This window comes from Manis javanica, chromosome 2, assembly GCF_040802235.1.
Source record: "Manis javanica isolate MJ-LG chromosome 2, MJ_LKY, whole genome shotgun sequence".
In the NCBI taxonomy this organism is placed as follows: domain Eukaryota; kingdom Metazoa; phylum Chordata; class Mammalia; order Pholidota; family Manidae; genus Manis; species Manis javanica.
This window is the reverse complement of record NC_133157.1, coordinates 207,782,003-207,801,495: the sequence shown is the minus strand read 5'-3', so window position 1 is coordinate 207,801,495 and position 19,493 is coordinate 207,782,003. Positions and strand designations below refer to the sequence as shown.

At 43.5% G+C, this 19,493-nt stretch overlaps 1 long non-coding RNA gene and 1 other non-coding gene across 2 annotated transcripts; both read right to left on the bottom strand.

Moving 5' to 3' along the window:
- Positions 1–1,006: 1,006 nt before the first annotated feature.
- Positions 1,007–16,004, bottom strand: LOC140845455 (uncharacterized). The gene is made up of 3 exons (XR_012124219.1): positions 15,546–16,004; positions 15,271–15,363; positions 1,007–4,226 (listed from the first exon to the last, which is right to left on the bottom strand). It is a non-coding gene; the product is annotated as an uncharacterized lncRNA (long non-coding RNA).
- On the bottom strand, positions 1,753–1,860 carry LOC140848108 (U6 spliceosomal RNA). The gene has a single exon (XR_012128657.1). It is a non-coding gene; the product is annotated as a U6 spliceosomal RNA (small nuclear RNA).
- Positions 16,005–19,493: the final 3,489 nt, after the last annotated feature.

Genomic DNA, 19,493 nt, shown 5'->3' with positions numbered 1-19,493 from the left:
CTTGAAATAACTTGTGGTTCGAGTTGAATTCTATGGGGGCAGAAATAGTAAAATCTGTTTCTACTGGATTGGGACATGCTCATTCATTCATTTATTCATTCAGCAAGTGTTGGACCTACAACATGCCAGCTACTGTGCTAGCATCTAGGTATGCAATGGTGAGTAGCACAGACACAGTCCTTGTATTTATGGCTTTCCTGGAGTACAAAACAAAGCATTCCAAATTTGTATAAGGGCTGTGAAGGAAATGATCAAGGTCTGGTAAGAGAGCACTATGGGTGGGATGAGGCATCTCAGTGGATAGTGTGGTCTGGTAAGCAGGCTGGTGGGGAAATGCCAATTAAGAAGAAGCTTGACGTATGAGGAGATATCCATTCAATCACAGTGGGAGGGAAAAAGAGGACTGGGTGTGGGAATAAGTATGATCATGTCAATAAACTGAAAGGAAGTATGAGCAATAGAAAGTTCTTCCATTGATATGACTGAGCTTCCACACCAGTTTTATGTCCATTAGATTAATTTCTCTTGAGAGAGAATCTGATTGGTTCAGGCTGAGTCAGGTATCCTGCCCTGCCAATCATCTATGGCCAGTAGGGCATCATCAGGCAACCAAACACTATTGCCTGGGGATTTTCTCTGGGTGGGGAGTTAGCATTTCAAGCAGCAGGTCTGTCCTCGCCTGGGTGTGGGGTGCATACTGGATATTGCTCCTGGCACATCCCGTTGCTCTTTGGAAGTCTGTGAACGAATGAATAAGTGGGCAGTGCTGGTGTACAGAGCAATACTAGGCTGTGTGGTGAGAATTCAGGGACTCGGATTTGGTCTTTACCTTAAATAATGGTATAAATTTTACTTATCAACACTCAAGGGTAAGAAATGCCACTTGTGCTTATATCTTTAAATTACGTATGGTCAATTCAAGCAATCTTACCTCTCTACCCCAGCCTGGCCAGCAGAAAACCAAATCTTAGGATTTGGGGGGTCCTTTTCCACTCTCAGTTTAGGAAAATATTCTAAGGGCCCATATAATTGAAGAAGACTTGGAAATGGCCCCCCCTGTGCTTAGTCCTATATAAGCTCATGAGGTCTCTTAAGGATGAGACCTCCACCATCTCCAGACCACCCCGGGCATGGCTCGTCAGGGTCTGTGCTCTAACATTCTTAGCTGCCCTAGCAGAGGGCATGCCACTGGGAGCTGAGAATGTCAGTGAAGAGGGATTCTGCTACTCATAGAATCAACCTCAAACTATTTCCTCCATCTTTTATCTCCGGAAAACCACCTGTGGATGGATGTCTGATTCAGGGGCTTTTTTTGGTCTTGAGGAAACAATAGCTCTGTGTGCCAGACGGTAGGATGAAGGTGCAACTGTGTACCTCTGTGGTACTGGCATCTGGATCAGGATGTGAATGGAGCCCCCCGGAACTGTTCGGCTGGCCTTGCAATGACAAAAAAAAAGCCTATGACTGTTTTACTAATGGGCACCTACTATGCGCTAGGGATTTTTTGTGTACATTGTCTCTGATCTTCAAAAGAACTTCTATTCCATTGTAATATGGAGACTAAAACTCAGACAGGTTGATGTATTGACAGAATACACAGCATGTAAGTTGCAAGGCTGTTATTAACTCAGTTATGTTTATTTTACTAAAGGATCATATCAGTTTCTGGTATTTAGTGTCATTAATTGGGGGAGGGGAATCCAGTTGCTTTGCCCAACCCAACATATATTCTTTATTTTATTCATTCACTTAAAAAACATGGAACACTTTACGAATTTGTGTGTCATGCTTGCGCATGGGGCCATGCTGACGTTCTCTGTATCATTCCAGTTTTGGTATATGTGCTGCTGAAGTGAGCACCATATATTCTTTAAACCCATCCCTTCTGAAAGAAACTCATATAATGTTTTCTAAGCAAATCAATATCTATTGATTTAACAAAAGGTTTGATTTTTGGTTGATCAATGAGCAAAGCACACAAAATGGAGACTACCAGATTTCTATTTTTTGGTCATGATAATCCTGGCTGTTTCGTTTCAGGGAAGGCATTTGTTTTCTTGTTACACAGTATGTTGTGACCCTGCTGCCCAAACCTTAAAACCAAACATGTTGTCTGACATTGATTTTCATTCCCCTTTCAAGTGCCGGGGGCAAGTCTGACATACAGAGTTTGGACCCCAAAATGTTGGTTTTAGACACTGTGATGGTTAATGATAGGAAGGGCAAATACATTTAATCTCATACGAACTCAATTCAGGTGGTAATGGCTACCCAAGCTGCAGTGTTGAGGAGGATTCTGAAGCTGTTTCTAGGCTCAGCAGGAAAGATTGATCATTGACACCTGTCACAGAAGTGGCATGGTGGGAGTGAGAGACAATGTGAACCGGTTTGCGAGGATTGGAGGGCAAAGTATTTGAAAGAAATGATCAGAAAAGTCAGGGCCATAGAAATGGTAAGTTTATCCTGGAAACCAATTTTCATGGTTTGTGAATAGAATTGTGGAGACACAGAGGACATGAGGAAAGCAAAGGATAACTAAGTGAAGGCTGATGGGCTGATGGCAAGCCTCAGGGACCCGCAGAAGATTCTGTATGTTGAATGTATGGAATTACTGGAAATAGTAGAATTAAAGGTGTTGGTAATATGGAAGGCGTGAGTGGAGCAGAGGTCTGATCATCTCTGTTCTTTTGTTCTGGAAATTTCTCTGACCCTGAAAGACACCAAGTTAGGCCACTGCAGGACTAAAATACCGGACATATTTAACCTTTTCTGTTTTTCTGTGTTTTTGTTTTGCTTTGGCTTCGGCTATCCATACTACCAGAACTGATTGCTAGTTTTGATTATCATTTATTTTTTAGTACTGATATTTTTGGCTCCAAATCAGATTTTGTACAGAAAATTCTAATGTTATCAAAACCTTCTTTTTCCCAGTGTTATGTCTATGAAAGTATGAGACTTTGTTATAAGGGAGGAAGCTATTTTTAAAATTTTTTCTAGATGTCTAAATTCTGTAAGTGCAAAAATAGTAACAAGATTTTGTTTGGTGTCACATGATATTTTTGCACCTTTAAATTTCAACCACTTGAATTGCTTAAATTTATTACTTTAGCAAATAATCAGACCATAATGTTCCAATTACTGTTAGTCCTTTACAAATATACCATATAAATGCCTGACATGTCTAACTGAAAAGTGCCTGAGGACAGCTGAACATGTGGTCTACAAATTCCCCTACCAGTTAAAACCCAGCCTGTCTCTCTAAGGACTGTAATTTGGGTTTTTTCAATGTGTGACACACATTTCATAATCATCAAAATGAGAAGGTATAGATGATGCTAAAACAACTTGTCTCCTCAATGAAAGAACAAAATCCAACAGGTCTTTGGGGAGAAGAATAACCACTAAGAAAATTAAAATTTTACTTCAGCTTCAGGTTTGCTGACAACACATAGGTAACGTCTTGGCCTCTCTGCGACAACATGTATGAACAAAGAACGAAAGATCCGTTTTGGTGATTTACCGTGTGGTGTACACAGATGATTTTGACAGAGTACATTGGAGCACAAAAAGCGTAATTGGGCAAACAGTCATATTTTTGAAAGGATAAAAGAGTATCACCTTAGATCAGTGTTTTTCGAGATACTTAGATTGAGACCCACTGTAAGAAATGCATTTTACATCACAATGCAGAGAACATTAAGTTCTTAGGTATATGGGCACGTGTGCATACACACACACACACATACACCTGAGACAAAAGCTTGCTTAAAAATACTTATCCTTCCCATTTTAACTATTCCATTTTTTAAAAGGAGCTGGTTGTGGTTGACCAACTGATTTCACAACTCCCTAATGGATTGTTATCTATATCCCTAGTGTGAGAAACAATTGGCGTAGGTGATCTGAAATCTTGTTTTTCACTGACCAATTGTTTGGGCATCATACAGGTACAGTTTTTGTGTAACTGTTGATTTGAATCTCAGTATGATTATGTCAAGTGGTTCTGAATGAGAGTTCCAGGGAGTGGGAAGAAATAAGAAATCTGAGTTCAGATTTTGGCTTCAAACACTTGCCTCTTGTGCACAGCTTGCTGAGAGACAGATTCATATTTAGCTGAGAACAAAGATTTTGCAGTCAGATCGCCTGGGTCTGAATTCTGGCTCACAGCAGCTGTGTGAATGAAGATGGCCGAGTCATTTAACTTCTTTGGGCCTCAGTTTTCTCACCTGTGAAATGGAAATGATAAATACTGTCACCTCCTTTTGATATACTGCAAAAATTAACATAAGGTAAATAGAGTAAGCATTCAATAAATATTAGCGATTATTACTGAGAGGTCCATAAAAATGTTAGAATCAAGAAGGTATTTTCAAATATCTGTATTTATTATTGCATACTGTCAAACCTTATCCTTTTAGGTGTTAGCTAATGTTTCTTGTATACTTGCCACGTGCCAGGCACTGTGCAAGGCACTTTAGAGGCCTTTAGCCTTTATGATCTTTATAAAATTTAATCACCATTTGGTTTTCCAACAGTGTAACAAAGACAGCCTTAGTGTTTCAATTTTGGAGATGAAGAAATTGAAGCTTAGAGAGATCAAGAAATACAGTTGGTTAATGGTCGGCTGGGATTCTAGCTCAGGTGTGTCTGGCTCCAGAGCCCAGGCACCTCTGTCTATTAGTCCTCTTTGGCTCTACTTCTCTCCAATAACCACATGACTCCCCCCTTCACATAGTGCATGTTTCTGCTCAGTATTCACTTTATCCACCCTGTGTAAGATAGCACTCTCCTTTTTCATCCCCTACTTCCTGTAAGCCATGTCCCATTTAGTTTGGCATCATAACACCAAATACCATTTGCCACTTATCCCTATGTGCACTTATCTTGACTATCTATCTCACACTGAAATAAAAGCTCTATAGAACAGGGACTTGATACTGTTTGCTGCTGTATCCCCAGCTCCTAGTGTGGAATCTGGGCACATAATATATGCTCAATAAATATTCATTGTCAAATGAATAAATGAATTACTTGGGGCAAGTGAAACAGAACTAAGTCACAGGAAAACTTAATATTCAGAAAACTTCACTTACAATTTCATTATTTTTAGATTTATTTTGAATGTTTTCATGTGTGCCCCATCTTTTCATTCAATGTTTGGAATGTTCTGTGTCTCTCCTAAGAAGAATAAGGGAACTTCAGTCCATACACTGGACCTTTCTATCTATTTAATTCCACTCAGTTCATTGCAAATGTACCAAGAAAGTGATGATACTGTTTGCAATTACTGTATATAGTTGAGAAAAAGACATCAGGATCCGTAACCCTCAGCTGCAGTATTCTTATATTCCACAAGATGGCGCTCCGATCCTACAGAAATTAGCGCCTTCATTTCCCCAGCGTGTTTCTGTGACCCTGCCGTATTTTTCTTGGTTTGTCTTTTAACTGAATTGTGCCCGTCTCCGCTTCTGTATTTTTCACGGGATTTTTCTTTTCTATTTTCATCTCTTTTCTTACCTTTTTTTCTGGAATGAGCAGACTACTCTGGTTTTAGTGAATACTGTAGTTTTTTTTTAATTGCCTTATTATACAACTGATCAGATCACTGTGCTAATTAAGTTCACTGCGTTAAAGAGTTATTCTGTGGGTGGTTTGTGGTCTTTTTTGCTCTCTTAGTACAGCCTTAGGGGATCTTGGTATCAAAGTAGGTGATTTTTAAGCCTATGTGTAGTTGCTCTAATCCCATAATAGCTTCTTCTACTTACACAGAGGATTTTAACTGTGGGTGAAATCATTATGATTTTCATTATTACATTCAAAGTCTGACAAAGGGTAGTTCTCTGATAACAGATAGCTGGGGTTTGGTTCCCAACTCTGGATACACCAAAGACCCTTCAGACTGTTTGCATTGGGTTCAAATTTAATTCCTGGGTATCAGTGGTACTTTTCTTAACACTGGGTCTCCACTAAAATGACATGACTGGTAAGCAGCGGACAGTCCAATCAGCTGGTCGTTCCTTGAAATGAGGAGTTCTGCAAGTTTCCCCACTGAGATGACTGGTTTTCGGACACATTATTTTAAAGTCAGCGTGACTCGGCTCAAGTGACTCTTCTCACCCCAGGACTCTGTTAACTGCCCTCCTAACGGGATGTGGGTGACTTTGGCGTGCTGCTGCCCAGCATTCTCTGCTGTTCGCACGGCTCTGCGCTCTGAGAAGTCGTGTCGGTAAATTACCAGCTGCATGTTCACGAGCGTCTGCTGTGTGCAAGCTAATACCAGCACCTGGAGGCCTGGACAGACGGGGCTGCAAAATGTTTGAAATCCCACGTAAAAATTGCACTTTTCTTTTTTTAATACACATGTATAAACCCTTAACAATTTACTGCCTCTTAGGGTTTGAAACCTCAAATAGAAACAATATTTCTTTGCCCAAATTATTGTGCCTTGCAACTTAGAGGGGAAGGAGACCCAGTAATTAAAGATAAAACATCAAGTCGTAAAAATGCTCTGTAAAACGGGAGCTGCAGGGCTCACTGGAATTGCTTGCAACATGGGATGTGGTGCGTTCCAAACTCTGCTAAACCAGGAGGCTTAGAGTGAGCATGCTGGAATTTCGGGGTGCAATGTCTGTGAGTTTAACTTGATGATGAGGCAACTCCTGACTTGGAAACTACTCTGCCGTTCGAAATAATTCAGTTCAGTTCAGTTTCATTCAATTCAATTTCGTTTATTCATTTACGTGACTGTTTAGGGCCCGCTGTCTATTATGTGGACAGTGGGCGTGGGTGCAAAGAAATGCAGAGGTGAGTCCTGCCTCAGCTGGTCACGGTGTCCCCTTCCAAGCCCTCTCCCCACCCTGTCCTGCGCCCTGGCCGTCTGGTTTAGGTGGATCACATCACTGCTTCCTCAGCCTGTGGCTTTTGATTGGTTTGGAATTGGAATGGAAATACAAATTTCCCTTTAGGGTTTGAAACCCCAAGTAGAAACAATATTTCTTTGCCGTTCCTCTGGGAGGGGGTGGAGGGAGGGGCTGCGGTATTTGTTCCCTGACTCCCTCCCACCTGAACTGCAGGCTCCTGTCAGCGGTGCTTCTGCTCAGGCACCCTTCTCCTTACAGCCCCGTCTCTGAGGTGATCCTGATTGAGGGTCCCCGCCTTCCCCTTTATGCGTCAGCGTGCAAAGAGCTGCCTGACGTTCATGTCCCCAGGGCCACCGTTGCTGCTTTCCTTAAGCCATACCCACTCTTCTGAAAACACTCCTCTTTGACCGAACCTTTTGGATTATTCAGTCGGTGTCCTGCAGAGAACTCCACAGAGACCCTTCAGCAGACTTCAGTCCGAGTTTCTGAATTCATTTATATTTAAGTGCTTATTGTGGGTCGAGTGACTAGGTGCTGGTCCTGTGGATGCAAAGCCCTGTAAACATGCGAGGTGCAGTTCCAGCTCCCAGTGAAAGCGTTGCCTTTTAGGGAGCACAGCAATGAAGTCCATGACTGCAAAGTCGTGTGGAAGTGTAGGAGGTGAAGGAAGGGGACCTGGGTGCCTGGCTTTCTCTGCGGATGGGGCGGGGCGGGGCGGGGGTGCGCTTCCTGAGGGAGTTCGGTTTAAATTGAAATCTGAAGAATGAGCAGGCGTTGATCGGATGGAGGGTGGAGGCAAGTGCGGTAGCTCTGGGGAGGGTGGAGAGCGTGCTGGAGGAGGAAGTTCACGGGAGAAGCCCGGACGGAAAGAGGGCAGCTCACTGGAGATGGGCGGCCATTCGGTGTGGCCAGGATGGTAGAGGAGGGGACGGCAAAGCGGTTGATGGTGAGGCCTGGCCAGGTGCCGGCCACAGCCACGCCCTCTGTCAGCAGGTTGGGGCTCATCCTAAGGGTGCCGGAAGTCTTCGAAAGGGTTTTGAGTGACTTAGGGATGTGAGTTTCAGTAAGAGTCCTCTAGCTGCAGGGTAGAGGACGGAGCGGAGAGGAGTGGGCGGCGGGGAGCTGGGCCCGGGCACACGGTGAGGGTGTATATTGCTTTCTCTCCATTCCAACTCCTTTTCTTAGCCCCCCATGGTGGGGAAGCCCCAGAGGCTTCTTGCCAGAGTGATTTAGTTGCCCTGGTAGGAGCCCCAGCAGCCCAGGCTCCGGGGAACGTCGGAGCTGTGTGTGCGGGAACAGGGGTGGAAGGGCCGATGCACAGTCAAGCCTGCAGATCAGGACCATGAGAAGGGGGCTCTGCAGGGCCACCTGGGAACCTCCTGGGCAGCACCCTCGGGCCGCCACCATCCCTTGGTGTCCCAGAGAGGCAGGGAAAACCAGCAAAGTGAGGCTTGGAACTGCTGGTCCCAGTTCTTTCTTCCTATCCATCTATCCATCCGTCCGTCCATCTATCATCTATCTATATCTATCCATCTATGTATGTGTGTATGTATGTATGTATCTATCCATCTGTCATCCATCCATCTATCTATGTATCTATCTATGTACCTATCTATCCGTCTATCTACTGTTGTCTCTTGTCCCCTGAAAAGAAGACCTTAGTCCAAAAGAGGGGGACCTAGCTATGCCCCAGAGGCAAACCTTGCTCCATTCCCACCCCAACTTAGAAAAAGTCCAGGCCACGTCCCCCCTCTACCTTAGGGTGCCCTAAACACTCCTCTTCCCCATGAGAAACACCTGTGGCCAGTTTTTTTTTTTAAATCATTCTGCTGAAGATTAAAGTTGGGGGGAGAGAACATATGTGGCCCCGGCTCATGCTCTCGCCCCTTGGTTGGAGACGGACATGGCGATTCACTGACAGTTGCCAGGCTGAGTCTAGAGAGGGTAGAGGGAGCCCCCAGAAAGGAATTGGGGCCACATTCATATAAGAGTAAAGATCTTGGGTGGCCTACCCACAATGAGTGTCACCAAGCAGCGTCAGGCTTGTGTTTCCCTGTCCCAGCTTAAGGGGAGCCTGACAGAAGCAATCGGGAGAGGACCCCCAGGATCAAAACCGGAAATCTCCTACCTTTCTTGTCCAACAAAGTCCCCATCCCCTTGGTGGCCAGCACTGCCCTAGACCTGAACTCAACAAGGTTGGAGCAGGGCACAACCCTGATCAGAGAAGAAATTCTGTTTTATAACAATAGCACTGAGTTTCCTAATAACTGAAAGTGTCCAGAAACTGTGGACTAGGCCTAGTGCTGTCAGCATGGAAGGAGAGGGGGGATTTCACAGAATAAGATGAGAATGAAATAATCTGTTTATATCCCACCGAGTTTCCACTTCTCAATAAACAAATGCACATATATGCTTATACAATCAAACTTAAATGTGCATACATTAAAAAAATTCCATTTATAAATACACATGTAAGAGAACCTCCATTTTTATTAGATGCTTTCTGTCCATGTATTACTTATTTTGTGATCTGTTTACAAGTGCTGCCTATTGCTTTTATTGGAATAAAGTTGATATACACTATTATATTGGTTTCAGATATATGACATAGTGACTTGATAATTACTAAATGCGTGCCATGGTAAGTTCAGTACCAAACCAGGTATTACAATATTCTCTATGTTGTACTTCCACTCCTGGACTAATTCAAGGGGATAAAGATGTACAAACTTCAGACTGTTGCCTATTTTTTAAAAATAGGTGCTTATTTTTGTTTTAAATGAAATGTTTTTATACTATGACTGTTCATCTTACATAATATGTTTTGGAAATATTTTTCCTGTTCGTCTTTGAATTCAATTCATAGTTCTTTTATTACAGGCAGTTTTAATTGGTATGCAGTCTAATATATCAAGAATTTACTTTAAGAAGCTTCCTTTGTTTTTCTGCTTAGGCTTTCTTTACCCTGAGATCAGAAAAATCTTGCCCGTGTTTTATTCTACTTAGTTTATTGTTTCATTTTTAAACATTAAACTCTTTAATCTACCTTGAGCTGATTTTGATTTATGTTTCGTGGTAGGGATCTACTCCATCCACAGTTAAACCAAGTATCAAGTAACATTTACTGAACATTTATTCTGATTTAAATCCAGGAAGGGTTTATGTTTCCCGCTTTGCAGAGCATCAAGGTGTACATGCAGGACGCAGACTTTACAGTGAGCGCCAAGCCCCTGCTCCCTTGGGCTGGTATGGTCTCACCTTTGCAATTAGCTGACTGAAGGCTAGGACAATTCACTTAACATGCTCAGTTGCTTCATAGTGTTAAATTAGCCTAACAGCATCTTTGAGGGTTATGAAGAGGATTAAATGAGCTGAGCCGTCTATAATGTCTCATCAGTAAGTGTTGAACATCTAGTTTTATCATGTATGTTTACTTGAATGCCTTCTGTACTGGAGCTAGAGAATCTGAACACTTTTATAATCCCACTAGTTTTCTGAGCAACTCACTTTACTTTTCTCTGTGTTTTAGTTAATAATTTCTATAAACAATAGCTACTTATGTCAGAGCTGTTTGTGTTTCTTGGTCTCATTTGAGAATGATTCTCACTGTTTCTATAATTATATATATGCACACAAACATGAGACTGTGCTATATGTATGTGCACACACATGTATGTGTGTGTGTAGAGAGCGTTTTTAAAGCTGTGAATCGCTACACAAGTAGAAGTTACATTTACTAAGATTTCCTTGAAGAACTGCAATCATAGACCATCTTTAGAGACCAGGTCTTAGTTATAACCTGAGTTGGCTTCATTAAACTGAGAAAAATTGGACCTATTCTGCAGCTGCCTGGTTTCAAGTAACAGAAACTGACCCTGTTAACACAAAGAGGGAATTTATTGGAAGGATATGGAGTTGCTCATGGAACAGAAGTGGGGGGGGGGCAGGAACAAGGACCCCAGCTGTCTGTGTGTGCTGGGGCAGTCAGAGGTGGAGGAGTGGATGCCTTACAGCAGGAACTGATAAAAGATTCTCCCCTAAACACTCCTTTTCCCCAGGAGAAACACCTGTGGCCAGTTTTTTTAATAATCATTCTGCTGAAGATTAACACTGGGGGGAGAGAACATACGTGGCCCCGGCTCATGCTCTCGCCCCTTGGTTGGAGACGGACATGGTTCACTGACAGTTGCCAGGCTGAGTCTGGAGAGGGTAGAGGGAGGCCTCAGAAAGGAATTGGGGCAACATTCATATAAGAGTAGAGATCTTGGGTGGCCTACCCACAATGAGTGTCACCAAGCAGTGTCAGGCTTGTGTTTCCCTGTCCCAGCTTAAGGGGAGCCTGACAGAAGCAATCGGGAAAGGACCCTCAGGATAAAAACCAGAAATCTCCTACCTTTCTTGTCTAACAAAGTTCCATCCCCTTGGTGTCCAGCACTGCCCTAGACCTGAACTCAACAAAACCACCTTCTCAAGAAGAGTGAGGGTAGGTAGAGGGACTTGCAATCCTGATGTTCTGAGGGCCCATGAGGTCCACCTCTAGGGAACTCAGTGCTGAGATAACGTAACCCAGCACCACGGCCACAAGCAAGTGCCAAATTCCCGCAGCTGAGCAATGGCAGAGGAGGAACACAACTGATTGCTATCTTAGTCTTAAGACTCCAGACTTTTCTGCTTAAGCATAATTGAATCTCCTTCAGTCTGCTTCTAAAGAGTAGAAAAGAAATGGAAACACGAATTCGTAAGGCTGTGCCTTTCTCTCTGTACATGTTCCCGAGGGGAGGTGATCCATTAGAAACACAGGCAGACATGCCAAGAGCAGTAAAAGGCGCAGGCTCTGTGGGCTAAGCAGGCTGCAGTTAAAGGCTGTCCCTGAGAATCTTGCTCTTTCATTAATTCCAGCCTTGGAGGTGGGCCAAGCTATGTGGTTTCGCCACAGCAAGGGGCGATATCCTAATGATCAAATGCTCTTTGTTGCTTTGTACTTCATTTTGTCTAGCAATGCACTTTGAAGAATGGAAAATTGAGTTTTCAATACTTTGTTGCTGAAGCTAAATCTAGAGGTAATAGAAGCCAGTTGAAAGCTGAAGGGAACAGCTACGGTAAAGCTCCCAGCACAGAGGAGGCAGAAGGACTCAAGCCTGGTGTCTCAGTGGGTCATGCAAGCTCCTTCTGTGCCACTTGTCCCTGTTTATTATGTTGGAAACTGTAGTTGGAATTCATATTTGGACAATCTGGTTTTTCACTGGAAAATAAATTCCTTTCAACATTCTCTTTGGATCAGTAATTCTTGAGTGTGTATAGAAGGCATAGGACAGAGTCTAGCTGACCCCCAAACTGAGCTAAAAATTTTAACAACTGCACTATAAAGCCTTTTTCTCCTTTTACTTCTGGAGGTGCAAATGACCACATGTACTGGGCCAGCTATAAATTTAGTTGAGGGGATACACATTCTGGAGCCAGGGAGCTACCCTTTTTCATACAGGATGAGAGGCAGATTCTACCCACAGGCTGACTGCTAGTACTGTGTTGATTGATAGGCTCAGGAAGTTACAGGAAATTTCTGTCTGATTCATCGTGAGGGATTCTAAATCCAAGAAAATAAAGTATCTCACTACCTTACACAGTCTGGTGAATGTTTCCCACAGACCAAACATTCTGCTCAGGGAAAACATCCAACATATTAAGTCCTTTACTCTTTGTAGAATTCTAATATAGGGGACTGGATTTGTCCCTATTTTATAGATTGGGAAATACTGGCTTAGAGAAATCAAGTACCTTTGCCCAGGTCACAGAGCTGGAATTGACAGAGCTGAGGTTTAAACATATGCAAACTGGCTTCAAAACCTGGGCTCGTATACATGATGCTATGAAATCTTTTTAGAAGGAGCAACCACTATGAAATTTATTCTGAGGCTCTTCTATAGAAAAATTGGTCTGTGGTTATTTTGAAAATAGAGGTTTTAAAATCTATGTTTAGTAAATGCAATTTTAGTTTTCAACTTCAAAGTAGTATGTGAACAGAATTATAGCTCTTTAGTCTTGACAAATGGTTGACTCGAAGAAATATTGTGTTCCAAAAGCTGCAAGTTCATTAGGTCTATGGGTCAAAAGCCAAAACTTTTTTCTCTCAGCCGAGTGTTTTCTTGTAGAATTCTGGGATAACCCACAGCAAGGATTAAATGGAAAGTGAGATAATCTGGCGAGGGCATTATATAAGCCAAAATAATAGCCCATAGGATGTCCTGGGGCCTTTGGTGCCACCCCAGGGGACAGCCGGCTCCATTCCGCCCCTGGGATAACTGGCAGAAGACTTTCTTCGAGGCTGATCTCAGCACTTGGCTCTCGGGTTGCATACAGAGCTGAAATGGTCCTGGGGTGCTGTCGAGATCAGGGACTGGGTGGTGCAGGCCCTGATCAAACACATCCTTTACCACCTAATCGTCATGAAAGAACTGAACATGCTGTTTAATTCTTCTGGGCATGTTTTGTTTTTTTTGTTTTTTTTTGTCTAACAGATGACAGAACTCACTACTTAGAGTTGCTTTGAGAATGAAATGATCTGAAACATGGACACACTAAGGGGCAATCCTGGGCCCATAGGTGGCTTTTAGAATCATCAGTGTTCAGAAGCATAGACTTCGGAGGCAGACAGATCTGAGTAGGAAGCATGGATCTGGTTCTTACCTTTCTGTCTAGAGAAGGCTGAAGATATATGACTATATATGCTCCTCATTCCATAGAGTAGAGTGATGGCCAGGAGGTGGCTGCCCAGCCAAGGTCTACCTTTCCCATTTCTGCCTGGAGTTAAGGATCACTATGCAAATGCATTCTAGACTAAGGAAATGTAGCAAAGTGACGTGCACCGCCTCCAGGCTTGGCCACTAAACCTACCATGTAGTCTCCTCCACCCTCTTTCTCCTCCCTATTTTTTTTAGAAATCCATGTTCACAGAGATTCTAGCAGCCTGGATCTCTGCCTTCCTGTTCAACAACCCAGTGTTATTGCATAGGCAAGAAAAAAATTTCTATTGTGTTTGTGCCATTATGCAATTTCGCGTCTTTTCGTTAGGTTAGGGTTGGTTATCAGTTACACTTGGTGCGTGAATTGGTTGCACTTGATGCCGGAGGAGGTCATCCAAAGGCCGTGACCGCCCATGGACCCGAGGGCTGGGTGGGAGGCTCCTGGCCCCTCCCCTGCCCTTGTGCATTTCTCCATACCGTTCCCAAAGCCGGAGCCGTTTGGAGGTAGAAGCCTTGCGAGTGAGGTGCTGCGGGGGACCATGTGGCTGGTACGCGTCTCTGGACCCCCTTGAGGTCTCTATATAAACTTCTAAGATTCTGGCTGCGCGTATAGAGATCCCCTCGACTTGGGGCCGCCCAAGACAAGCCTCCTAAGTAAGTTTCCTTCCTTCTTATCACCGCCACCTGTCTACCAGGAGTGGCCTGAGTCTGTCTTCGGTTTTTCCCCACTTTCCATGTGTGGGTGGGGATGTTGTTTAAAACTTCGTCTGGGAAATTCCTGAGGTTGCAAACCAAGCATTGGTGAGCCAGCCAGGAGATGGAAGAAATGGGCCCGGGGAAGAAGCATTCTCTGGGGATAGCCTGGGTTGCCACTGACATCTGTGTGGGGAGGGCTGGCCTGGAAGTTAGATGCCTTGGACCTCCATGTGAGTGCAGGGACGCCCCCAAACGCCGGCGGGCCTGACGCCTGTTGGAGGAAGGGCGCGGGTGCGGGGCGGCAGAGCGGGGAGGCGCGGGGCGGGGGCCGGTCTGGCATCTCCGGGGGCCGGTCTGGCCAGCGGTGTCCGGCTGGATGGAGAGCTGGGATTAGAGAAGGATGTGCGGGCGTCCACTGCTCTGTGACAGAGCAGGATGGTAACTTGGGAGACCTTAGCGGGCCGTTTTGCAGCGCTGAGGGGGCGCAAGCTGCTGCGGGTTAAGGACCCAGCGCTGTGACAAAGCCTGATGAGGACCCTGGGCGGTGGAGTCCCCGGCAAGGGAGGAGAGTGAGGAGGAGGCGGGTGGGACGGCGAAACAGTAGAAATGCCCCGGGCCGTCCACCCCAGCAGAAGGGAGAGCAGCAGCGAGGACAGCCCAGCAGCAGGGCAGCCCCCAGTTAGGGAAATATTCATGATGAGAGAATATACCCCCGCGGAATTCACTGAGAAAGCTGCCGAGTGCCGGCAAAAGGCCAGGGACAGGATCCAGGCACGGTCAGCGCAGCTGTGGGATACACTTGGCATGTGACCCTGGGCAATTATTTATCTTCTCTGAACTTCAATCTGTAAAATGAGGGTAACCATGTTTACTTTGCAATTTTGTTGCGAGGATTAAATGAGATCAAATATAAAATTTTCAGCATGATCAGGTTACTATTATTCTATTACTACTATTATTTATATTTAACTTACGTTTAAGAGCTGAAGTGTTGGAAGGCATTTAATGGTCCATTTGTGCGGCTGCTATAAATGTCTTTTTTCGTTCAGTAGTGTTGGTCCAGAACTCTGGGAAACAATAGAGGGAAAGTCTAACTATCTCTGTTATCAATTATTCACCAGTTTGAGAGCCTTTCTCCCTAGAATCTAAACTCCATGAAAGTTGGGATTGGGCCTTGTCGCTTCCCTCCATAGCTGCTAGCTGAGTTTCTTGTATATATAGCAGGTGGTAAACAAATGTTGGGTTTTACCTGCTAGTATTTATTGAACGCTTCCTGTGTTCCCACCGCCATGCATGCATATGTTCCGTTTTCTTGTATTGGCTTCAGACGTAGTATCTCCTGGGAGCCTCTCAGCAATGCCGTGAAGTGAGTAGTAGTACTTCCCCGCTGTGGAATGGGCAATGGGAAGTTATGTGCCTGAGGTCACACAGCAATAGTAGCAGAACTGATATGTGATTCCAGGTAATCTGACTTCAGAGGCACTATTCTGCCTCTCCTAAATGAACAAGTAACATAATCTTTAGCTTATTGAGGATGTATCCCGTAAACACTAAACTCTTTACATGTATAAACCCATTTAATACTCACTATAACTGTGTCAAGATTGAAATTGTACAGTAGGTGGAATTGTGTCCTTAAAAAACACAAAAGGATGCCTTCATCTTTGTTCTCTTTGGGAAAATACCCATAGCAGAGGAAAAACATCTACCCATGAAAGTTCGATAGTCGCACGGAGAAGAAAGCCTGGCTGTGCATACTGTTAGGAGAACTCTTAACACCTTTTCATTCCTTCACCATTGATTGAGCATCTGCAGTTTATCAGGCACAGGGCTGGGAGCTGAGGATACAACAAAGAAGTCAGTCCCTGCCCTCCTGGCCTTTTCTTTCTAGTGGGAGAGGGAGACTTAAACACTTCGTGAACCTAACACATATCATAGCCAGAGCCAGCTGACCTCTTTATGCCAGGAACACTCGGACTTACATGGGCAGTTTGCACAGTTAAAAGGAGCCAAGTAGGAGGTAACAACTGTGCTTATACATGAAGTGGATGACTTATGAGTGTTTTCTCGTTGGGGGGCAAGGAAGCAAGAGAAACAAATGTGATTTACAAGTATTTGTTGGGTTCACTTATTTTAACATTTCCCATATGCTCAGAAGACAACATACGTGAAAACATTCTGAAGGGTCTGGCAGGCCTTCCTATTTACTCCTTGCATTCTGTGGTCTCTTATTATGATGTCTGATAATATTTGTTATATGTTTGTCCAAGAAACAAAATATATACATGCAACAATTAAAGTGGTTTCTATTGCACATTTTCTTGGGAGTGTATTTGCTAGAAGGAAGTAAATTAAAACTAGAACCAAAAATGACAGACCACTAAGGTGTGTAGATACTGCAAATAAGATCTTATATTCTGAGAGCACTGGAGCCTTACAAGGCTTAAGGCTTTTCGTGTACCTGCCCATCTTCTGCCCTAAATAATAGCCTTGGGAAGTTTGCAAAGTGTTTTGTTCATTTTCAAGATGAGGAAACAAAATCTCAAAGATATAAAGTCTATATCTTACTTGGGTCAGATCAGATCCTTAATTAGTTGCAGAACCATGATTCCAACCAAGTCCATTTTATACAACCTTTCTAACTCTAATACACTAGTTATCTTGATTTGAATCATGGCCTGACACCAATATTTTAATGTCTGTCATCTTTTTTATATCAGAAATTTTACATTTTGTTGAAAATGTCCCCTAGACAAAGTGATGCTTTGGGTATTTAAGCAGACCTTGTAAAATCATTAAAAAAATATTTTTCTCATTCCTCCCCATCCATCAATTTAAAAATTGATGGTTTCCCAAGTCTTTTATGGAAAATACTAAAACAATTTTCTGAGTGAGTTTATCTGAGCCTGCCCAACTCTCGGCAAGGATGAAATGTTTCAGACCCATCTAGGCGAAGCCCAGCAGTTTGACTGGAACAAACATACAGTGGTATGGGCAGCTCAGGGAAAATCTTCTGTCTTCTACCAGGACATCCCTGAGTTCACCCTGCTGACAGCTCCCCTGCTTAGAACATGTTAGCGGGGAGTCTGTGCTTGTTCATTGCTTGGCAGGGCCCAAGAACAATCCTTCTAAGCTTGGCACACTGAGTGGTCTAGGAGTGCTGTATGAATATTTATATTCCATCCACCCCTCACTTATATGTGGAAACTAAAATAGTCAACTTCATAGAAGCTGAGAGTAGAATAGTGGTTGCCAGGTAGAGGAGGGGAAACTGGGGGAGGTAATGGTCAAAGGATATAAAGCTTCAGTTATGCAGGGTAAATAAGTCCTGGAGATCCATGCAGCATAGTGCTTATAGCCAACAATACTGTATTGTAGACTTAAAATCTCCTGAGAGGGTAAATCTTCTAAGTACTCTCACTCCCCTCACCTCTCACCCCCCACAGCAGTAGTACTGAAGAGGGGTGGGAGGGAACTTTGGGAGGAGATGGGTATGCTTATGGCCTTGATGATCATGATGGTTTTATGGGTGTATATTTATCCCCACATTCATCGAGTTGTATCTCTTAAATATGTAAGGTTCTTTACATCTCAATCATACCTCAATAAAGTAGTTGAAAAAAACATAAGAAAAAAAGAAAGAAATTCTTAGCAATTCTCTTTTTCTTTTTCAAAGAAGGAGGGGCCACTGCAGTCTGTCTTACGTCCGTAGTACAGAACCTCATCACCTTTCCGTGGGCGTCATTAATGATTTCCTGGTTTCCCCCTCTCTTTGGTCCCTTTTTCAGTCTGGTCCATTTGCCACATTACAACCGGAGTTTTCTTTCCGGAATTCTAGAACTGATCATGTCATTCTCTTACTTAACACTCTTGGAAAGGTCAGTATATCCAGTTCAAGATGAAGTCCAAATTTAAGGAATTCAGGGTCCCAGGACATCCCAGTGATTGACCTCAAGTGACCTTTCTAGGGTCATGGCTACCACATCCCCTAGAGCAGGCTGCATTCTAACCCCTGTGGCCTTCCTGCCTCTTCTTTATCAAAGCCAACATTCTCACATCACAAAATTTTCCTTGTAATGTTTCCAGCCACAAATGCATTTGCTGATTCTCTCAACCTGTAAAAATGTGTTCACTCTTTTATGGTTCAGTTTAAATTCCTGCTAGGGTGGATTGCCTACCTTGATTATCCTTTAGAATTACATGCTTATAACCCATTACTTGTATAGATGTTTAACATAACTGTCATTCTTTCTTGATTTATAAGGTAGCTACTTCTGTGTGTACTTCATCTACTAGATTATGAAGGCTGGCTTCATGGGCATGCACTGCACAGTGTCCATGTTTAAGGGACCTCACACTTGGCTGAATGCAATGCTACCTCTGACTGATATCTTGGAAATCTTAAGAATTTTCAAACAAGTAGCCCTGCGTTTTCATTTTGCACTGGGAGTCTTGCAAATTTTGTAGGTAGTAGTATCCTAAGGATAGGAGCTATTTCAGATCCATCTTTACCTGTACCACTATATGCCTTTCCCTAGTTGCTGCCTATTTTTAAATGCTTGTTGAAAAAAAAAAGGAAATGAGTAGCCGAATGATTTGCTTAATTAAAACATGTCAGAGCAAAAAATAGGCTTGAAACTATCTGGGAAATCTGTATATCAAGGGATACAAGATTTCCCCAGGTCTAGGTAGTATGGCATTGAGTTCCAAGGGTTTTCTGCAAACCACACTTACTGCTTGTTAGGGAGTGACATGTTTCTACCAGAAGCAAATAACAGGCTTCCAGATGAGGCTACCCCTGGGACTGCTGAGTGAAGCTCTGAGGCATGGGATTGGAATCTCTTGTAAAGATGGGAGGCAATGAATTCCCTTCTAGAAGCTCACTTAATGTGAGATTCTTGGCATTCTTCTTGTAGTAGCCACACATTTGCCAGACTAGCCCACACAACTGGGTTTCCTGAAGAACTGTTTTTCAGTTGTTTCTAGACCAAGCTGCTCCATGGAGAAGGTATGGGCATATTCCTAGGAAGGACTGCTTCTGAGTGAGAAAAAGCGTGAGGTCTAGGAAGCAGGAGGTAGAAATCTGTAGAAAGAACAAGATTTTGTTTCCAAACAGAATTTTTTACCCTTGTTCCTGCCAGTCATGCCTAAACTGCTATCCCAGGATGAACACAATGACTTCCCTTTAGCTTTCACA